The sequence below is a fragment of the Phocoena phocoena genome, chromosome X, assembly GCF_963924675.1.
Source record: "Phocoena phocoena chromosome X, mPhoPho1.1, whole genome shotgun sequence".
NCBI lineage: Eukaryota > Metazoa > Chordata > Mammalia > Artiodactyla > Phocoenidae > Phocoena > Phocoena phocoena.
The window spans coordinates 87,471,862-87,481,170 of NC_089240.1; positions in this window are offsets into that span (position 1 = coordinate 87,471,862).

Sequence of the window (9,309 nt, forward strand, 5' to 3'; positions counted from 1 at the left end):
GTGTAATACACTTATCTTTAAAAAATTAATGTGATATTTGTGTACTGCCTTACTTGTATATTATATACATTATAAAGCATGCAAAAGAGAACATTTAAAGTATGAGATAAATATGAAATAATATTTAGAAATAAAGTTTATTTGATTATATATGTAAATCTATCTCTTATTTGAAACATATTATTATAAACATTTTAGTGAGAACAATGTGATTGAATATGCCTCCTTAATTTTGAAGTGGTGGTTTAACATTTTGGAATATGGAGTTCAGTTTAAAGTAAGGCTTGGCTCCAATGAATGTCATAGCTAGAAACGATATCTCACAAAGATTCATAGATCTAAATGGCTGCAGTATGACATTAGCTGTGCTCAGTAAATCCTGTTACTAACTTTTCATTTACGCAAAGGTTTTTTATTAAAATTTGGCTATTAAATTTCCACTCTCCCTGACATCAATCAGTGGCTCTTGCACATTAAAATGTTTTTACAAACCAGTTCAAGCTATTGGGGTAGACTGTTTTAGGCAAGTTTATAACGTCACGTTACAGTTTTTCTTACAACTGTGCAAATAGTGACACACTTAGCTCTCAGCAACAAAATTACAAGATGATGAAAACATCTTCAAATATCTGTTATCAAAATGCTCTCTCGGGCTTCCCTGGTGGCGCAGTAGTTGAGAGTCCGCCTGCTGATGCAGGGGACACGGGTTCGTACCCCGGTCCGGGAAGATCCCACGTGCCGCAGAGCGACTGGGCCTGTGAGCCATGGCCGTTGAGCCTGCGCGTCCAGAACCTGTGCTCCGCAACGGGAGAGGCCACAACAGTGAGAGGCCCGCATACCGGAAAAAAAAAAAAGCTCTCTCTATGACCTATTACTTTGAAAAACACTTCCTTTCTCACCCATTGTTAAAAAGGCATCTTTCCTTGACTGAGTGATGACATCAGAGTCAATCTTTATGTTAGATATTAATGAAACAGTTTTTCTTCTTTTAAGATTAAAAATTAATATAAACACTAGTTCTAATGGATCATGTTGCAGTCTTATAGAGTACACAAATCCCACATTAGAGACCATACTCTGTAGCAGTTTTTCCAAACCATTTAGAGTATGAAAATCTCTTTCTAAAGTAAAACCTTTTCTCAGGCCTCCTCCATGATAGTGGCTGTACTTTTACCATCAACTGGGTGAGAAAACATTGAAAATTTACTATTAATTTAATAACACTCTTTTTTTTTTAATGTAAAGAGTTTCCTGGAGAACAGTATGGAGGTTCCTTAAAAAACTACAGATAGAACTACCATATGACTCAGCAATCCCACTACTGGGCATATACCCTGAGAAAACCATAATTCAAAAAGAGTCATGTACCAAAATGTTCATTGCAGCTCTATTTACAATAGCCCGGAGATGGAAACAACCTAAGTGTCCATCAGCAGATGAATGGATAAAGAAGATGTGGCACATATATACAACGGAATATTACTCAGCCATAAAAAGAAACAAAATTGAGTTATTTGTAATGAGGTGGATAGACCTAGAGTCTGTCATACAGAGTGAAGTAAGTCAGAAAGAGAAAGACAAATACTGTATGCTAACACATATATATGGAATTTAAGAAAAAAAATGTCATTAAGAACCTAGTGGTAAGACAGGAGTAAAGACACAGACCTACTAGAGAATGGACTTAAGGATATGGGGAGGGGGAAGGGTAAGCTGTGACAAAGCGAGAGAGAGGCATGGACATATATACATTACCAAACGTAAGGTAAATAGCTATTGAGAAGCAGCTGCATAGCACAGGGAGATCAGCTCGGTGCTTTGTGACTGCCTGGAGGGGTGGGGTAGGGAGGGTGGGAGGGAGGGAGACGCAAGAGGGAGGAGATATGGGAACATATGTATATGCATGACTGATTCACTTTGTTGTAAAGCAGAAATTAGCACACCATTGTAAAGCAATTATACTCCAATAAAGATGTAAAAAAAAATTGAAGTATAGTTGATTTACAATGTTGTGTTAGTTTCAGGTGTACAGCAAAGTGATTCAGTTATACATATCCATATATACATATCTATATCTATATCTATGTATTCTTTTTCAGATTCTTTTCCACTGTAGGTTATTACAAGATATTGAATATATTTCCCTGTGCTATACAGTAGGTCCTTGTTGTTTATCTATTTTATATATCGTGGTGTGTACCTGTTAATCCCAAACTCCTAATTTATCCCTCCCTCCCCCCTTTCCCCTTTGGTAAACATCAGTTTGTTTCTATATTTGTGAGTTTGTTTCTGTTTTGTAAATAAATTCACTTGTATCATTTTTTTAAATTCCACATATAAATGATAGTGTATAATATTTGTCTTTCTCTGTCTGACTTCACTTAGTATGATAATCTCTAGGTCCATCCATGTTGCTGCAAATGGCATTGTTTCATTCTTTTTTATGGCTGAGCAATATTCCGTTATATATATGTGTGTATATACGTGTGTGTGTGTGTGTGTGTGTGTGTGTGTGTATATATATATATATATATATATATATATATATCACATCTTTATCCATTCATCTGTTGATGGACATTTAGGTTGTTTCCATGTCTTGGTTATTATAAATAGTGCTGCTGTGAACATTGGGGTTCATGTATCTTTTCAAATTAGATTTTTCATATTTTCTGGATACATTCTCAGGAGTGGGATTGCTGGATCATATGGCAACTCTATTTTTAGTTTTTTAAGAAAACTCCATACTGAATAGCACTCTTTTAAAATGTTTTCTTATAGAAAATTTCAAATATACACGGAAGTAGAGAATGTTGCAATCGACTCCACATATCCTTTACTCAACTTCAACAATGATCAACATTCAATAACACTTTAAAATGAGCTTTTATTTTATTGCTGTCCACATGCATGAAGACATTCATTTATTCTACTGACAATTCTTGGTGTTCAGATGGATATGGTGACTCCTTGCATAAATGCTGCCATTTTCTACCCCACCTGCATGTGGACAGACAAGCAAAACTTTGAGAACTGGTTCAGTCTAGAGTCTAAAATCTCTTTGTGATTTAAACCAGACCAAGAGGTGACAATATACTTGAATCATTTCATATTGGCTCCCACAGAATTACTTTTTAGTGAATTGCTCTGCTTTGTGATGTCAGTGACCTATATTAAGCGGCATTTTTAAAAAGCAGTACTTTACAACAGTGATGATGTTTTCTATGGGCATGTTTTTGTGGGTGTCATTCATTATACTATATTTATCCAGAAGGCTACAGTGGAGACATTTCTCTGCAATCTCTGTATCAAAAACGGCTGTGCTTTATTTGAGTGGTGGAGTAAGGTAAACTCATTACGATTACTGATGTTGTTGTGTTTTGGATGTTTTTCTGGAGCACATTCAAGCACTTTAGTAATTTAATCCATTTCTAAGTTGTTGAAACCATTCCAAAACAACCTCTTGCTTTGTTGGGTTCTCTTTGTTTTTCTCTTTCCCCTCTGGAGGTGCACAGGGTGGTCAGGATTGAAAGACGAAGAAAGAAACTGTTCTAAGTCTGTTTTTTTTCCCCCAGCCTCCACTTCAAACTCCAGAATACAGAAACCTTTAAAAGACTGGGCTTAGATGTGGTTTTGGAGTGAGTTAATACATGGGTTCTATGGTGAAATAACATCTCTCAACCAGACCTGGGCAGATTTGATACTCCAACCCTAATAAGAACTCCAGGCTGTCATTTTTTTTTTCGGTACGCGGGCCTTTCACTGTTGTGGCCTCTCCCGTTTCGTAGCACAGGCTCGGGACGCGCAGGCTTAGCGGCCATGGCTCACGGGCCCAGCCGCTCCGCGGCATGTGGGATCCTCCTGGACCGGGGCACGAACCTGTGTCCCCTGCATCAGCAGGCGGACTCCCAACCACTGCGACACCAGGGAAGCCCTCTTTGTCATTTTTAATACGTCATACTGGAATGTACCCTGTTTGGCAAACCCTTCTAGAAATAGATATAAATTTGAATTAAAATGGCTCCATGCCCAAAGCTTTTACTTTCACAGGTTAGAAAGGCTTTTATAGTGTTCATTACCCTCCTTCGCATAATAAGAGCCTAGGGGAGCTAATTCCCAGGGCTGTTCTCCACATCCTGGGGTTCTGCAATTGTTTCAAGGAGTATCAAAAAAAGATATAAAAAAGATCTTAATGCAATTTAAATTTTAAAGGCATATGCCATACATTTTTAGGGAAAGATGATGAAATAAACTAAAATAAAAGAAGTAATACTTTTCAGTTCTAAAATATCTGGAAATTTTTGCTTTAAAACAGGGTTAGTGAAAGAGTGGATCTGTTATAGGCTCTGCCTCATTCCTTCCACCTCTGTCTTCCTGGGCTTACAGTTGCGTACAATGATGTCTCTAGAAGTGGGTTTTGCTGTGACCCCTATGTTGATATTAATGGCCCTTCCTCCATTCCTGCACCCCATTCTCCCAGCTTGAGTACTCACCTTGTACATCATATATAGTAGGATTGTCCCCATTTTGGATTGCTACCACTGTCTCTTATAACTCTAGTCCCCGCCTAGGAGTGTGGCTCAGAGTTGCCCTTACCAGTTGGTCTGCCACCTTCTAAGGTACCCTGTTTCTGTTAAGCGGTGACAGGTCTTCTAATGGCCACTGGCAAACCTGCCTGAACCTCTCTAGATTTGTTTGCTATTTTCTGCACTCTGTTCACCCTACTGGAGTATAAATAAATTACCTGCTTCACCAGACAATCCTGTAACATGAATAATAACCTGGAAATATAATAACAGCAAGCACATATAACTTCTGCTGTGTGCCAATGTTATTCTTAGTGGTCTGCAGATATTAACTCATGCAATCTTCATAACAACTCAGAGGTCAGTACTATTATTATCAATGATAAAGTTGAAGAAACTGAAGCACAGATGTAGGTTAAGTACATTGCCCAAAGTTCCAAGCTGATAAATGGTGGAACTAAGAATTTTTTAACCACTTTATTGAGGTATGACTGACATACAAAAAGAAGTAGATATTTAATATATTACAACTTGATGTGTTTAGAAATAAGTATACCTTGTGGAACCATCATCACTATCAATGCCATAAACTTAGCCATCACCTCCAGAAGTTTCCTCTGTCCCCTTTGTTTTGCTTTGTTTTTCCTTTTGCGTAAGACCACTTAAGCTAAGATCTAACTTCCTAGCAAAATTTTAAGTATACAATCCAGTACTTTTAATCATAGGCCCTATGTTGTAAAGTCGATCTCCAGAACTTATTTATTTTGTATAACTGAAACCCTGTAGCCTGACCAACACCTCCCCATTTCCCCCTCCCCAGCCCCCAGCCCCTGGGAGATCAGCTTGGTGCTTTGTGACCACCTAGAGGGGTGGGATAGGGAGGGTGGGAGGGTGGGAGACGCAAGAGGGAAGAGATATGGGGATATATGTATATGTATAACTGATTTACTTTGTTATAAAGCAGAAACTAACATACCATTGTAAAGCAATTATACTCCAATAAAATAAAAAATAAACAGCTAAAAAATACGTACTACATAAAGCACTAGCACATAATTTAAGGGGATGCCAGCATGTTTAAAGACTATTAAATACATTAGAGTGGATGCCTGGGGTGGGAGAGGGAAATGGGAGTAGAAATCATGGAAGAAGGAAATATAGAGAGAGAGGGAGAGAAAGAGAGGCCTTGCCCAGAATGATGGCAAAAATTTACTAAGAACTGAGGAGTATGATCAACTCAATTCTCAGCCACCCGAGGTCCAAATTAAACAAATAAATAGTTGCCCTGCAATGGAATCCTTTGCTTTTGAGGATGCTTATAATTTTTCTGGTTGGATATATAGAGTGTCTGATATATGTCAAGGGTAAGTAAAATCTATTAGGTGGCTGTATAGAAATGAACTGTAATGTATGCAGCCTTTGCTTTACTGGGAAATGACTAGGCTATTCTTTGCTTCTTTTCTTTGCAGTTAGATGTGAAAATAAATTCATACCCCAGGCTTCCAGTGTGCGATAGATTACTTTTTAACAATTTTATGGAGATATAATCCACAGAAAAAAAAACTGACCCATTTAAAGTGTACAATTCATTGAGTATTAGTGTGTTCACAGAGTTGTGCAACCATCACCACAATCAATTTTAGAACATTTGCATTACCCCCAAAAGAAATCCCATGCCCATTAGCAGTCACTTCCCATTCTCTCACCCCCAGCCTTCCAGCCCCAGGCAACCACTAATCTACTTTCTGTCTCTAAAAATTTGTCTATTCTTGATAGTTCATATAAATAGTATCATACAATATGTGGTCGTTTGTGGTTGGCTTCTTTCCCTTAGCATAATATTTTTGAAGTTCATCCATGTTGTAGCATATATCAGTATTTTGTTCTTTTTTGGCCAATAAAATATCTTCCAATTTCTAAGTAATATATCCAATTACCAAATAATATATATTCCATTGTATGGATGTACCACATTTTATCCATTCTTCAGTTAATGGATATTTGGATTTTTTCCATTTTTTGGCTAGCATGAGCAATGCTACAATAAACATTACTGTGCAAGTGTTTGTGAGAACATATGCTTTCAATTCTTTTGGGTATATACCTAGCAGTAGAATTGCTGAATCATGTGGTAATGCTATATTTAAGTTTTTGAGGAACTGCCAGATTGTTTTCCGCAGTGGCTGGAACATTCTATAATCCCAACAGCAATGTATCAATGTTCTGATTTCTCCACATCCTTGCCAAAACTTGTTATTATTTGATTTGTTGATTATAGCTATCTTAGTGGGTGTGAAGTGGTATCTCATTATGGTTTGATTTGAATTCCCCTGATGACTAATAATGAGCATTTTTTCATATGTCTATTGTATGTTATATTTATTGTCCATTTGCATATCTTTGGATAAATAGCTATTCAGATCCTTTGCCCATTTTTATTTATTTTATTTATTTATTTATTTTTCCTTTTTTGCGGTACACGGGCCTCTCACTGTTGTGGCCTCTCCCGTTGCAGAGTACAGGCTCTGGACGTGCAGGCTCAGCGGCCATGGCTCATGGGCCTAGCCGCTCTGCGGCATGTGGGATCTTCCTGGACCGGGGCACGAACCCGTGTCCCCTGCATCGCAGGTGGGCTCTCAACCACTGCGCCACAGGGAAGCCCCTGCCCATTTTTAAATTGGATTATTTGGGGTTATCTTTTTATTATGGAGTTGTAAGAGTACTTTACATATTCTAGCTACAAATCCCTTATCGCATACATGATTTTCAAATATTTTCTCCCATTCTGAGTTGCCTTTTCCCTTTCTTGATGGTAGTTTTGAAGCAAAAAAGTATTTAATTTTGAAGAATTTCTGATTTATTTTTTCCTTTGTTGCTCTTGATTTTGTTATCATATCTAAGAATCCATGGTATAACCCAAGGTCACAGATTTTTACCTGTGTTTCCTCGTAAGAGTTTTATAGTTTTAACTCTTATGTTTAGGTCTATGATCCATTTTGAATTAATTTTTGTATATTGTGTGAGGCAGAGGGGTGCAACTCCATTCTTTTCTATGTGGATATCCAGTTGTCCCAGCACCATTGGTTGAAAAGACCATTCTTTCCCTATTAGATTATCCTGGCACCCCTCTTGAAAACCAGTTGACCTCAAACGTAAGGATTTATTTCTGGGCTCTCAATTCTATTCCATTGATCTATACATCTATTGTTATGTCATTATTACACTGTCTTGATTACTATAGCTTTGTAGTAAGTTTTGAAATTTGGGAGTATGAGTCATCCAACTTTGTTCTCCTTTTTCAAGTTAGTTATTCTGCATCCTGTGTACTTCCATATCAATTGCAGCACCAACTTGCCAATCTTTGCAAAGAAGCCAGCTGGGATTTTGCTGGGATTGTGTTGATTCTTTAGATCAATTTGGGAAGTATTGCCATCTTAATGATATTAAGTCTTCCAATTCAGGAATACAGGATGTCTTTAATTTCTTTCAATGACGTTTTGTATTTTTCAGTGTACAAGTCTTGGACTTTCTTGTCAAATTTTTTTCTTAGCATTTTATTCTTTTTGATGCTATTATAAATGAAATTGTCTTAATTTCCCTTTTGGGTTGTTCACTGCTAGTATGTGGAAATACAACTGATTTTTGTGTGTTGATCTTGTAACTTGCAACTTTGTTGGACTTTTTAAACTCTAATAGTTTTTTGGGCTTTCTGTAAAATTTTAAATATATAATATTAATCATCTGTGAATAGAGATAATATTAATTCTTCTTTTCCAATGTTGAAGACTTTTGTTTCTAGTTCTTGCCTAATTGCCTTGGTTAGAACTTCCATTACTGTAATGTATAAAAGTGGAGAGGGAGGACATCTTGTCTTATTCTTGATCACAGGGGGAAAGCATTCAGTCTTTCCTCTTTAGGCATGATGTTAGCTGTAGGTTTTTCACAGATGCCTTTTATCAGGTTGAGGAAGTTCCCTGGTATTCCAAGTTTGCTGTGTGTGCGCATGTGTGTGTGTGTGTGTTTTATCATAAACGAGTGTTCAATTTTGTCATCTATTAAAGTGATCATGTGTCTTTCTTACTTTATTCTATTAATGTAGTGTATTATAATGATTGGTTTTTGTATGTTGAACCAGCCTGGCATTCCTGAGATAAATCCCAGTTGGTATATAATCATTTTTATATGTTGCTTGACTCAGTTTGTTGGTATTTTGTTGAGGTTGTTTTCTTCTATATTTATAAGGGTTATTGGTCTGTATTTTCTCTTCTCATGATGTCTTTATCTGACTTTGGTATCAGGGTAATAATACAGGTCTCATAGAATGAGTTGGGAAGTGCCCCTTCCTCCTCTATTTTGAGGATAATTTGTGAATGATTGGTGTTAATCCTTTTCCAAAGTTTAGTGGAATTCATTAGTGCAGCCATCTAGTCCTGGGCTTTTCTTTGTGGGAAGTTTTTTGATTACTAATTCAATCTCTTTGCCTGTTATAGATTTATTCAGATTTTCTATTCCTGAGTCGGTTTCAACAGTGTGTGCCTTTCTAGAAATGTGTCCATCACATCTAAATTATTGACTTAGAGTTGGTCATAGTTTCCCCTATAATCTTTTAAAACTTTCTATAAGACTATGTTTGGTTCCTGATTTTAATAAATTGAGCCTTTGCTCTTTTATTCTTGGTCAGTGTACCTAAATTTGGTCAGCTTTTTCAATCTTTTCAAAGAACCGATTTTTGATTTCATTGATTTTGTTGTTTTTCTATTCTCAATTTCATTTATTTACACTC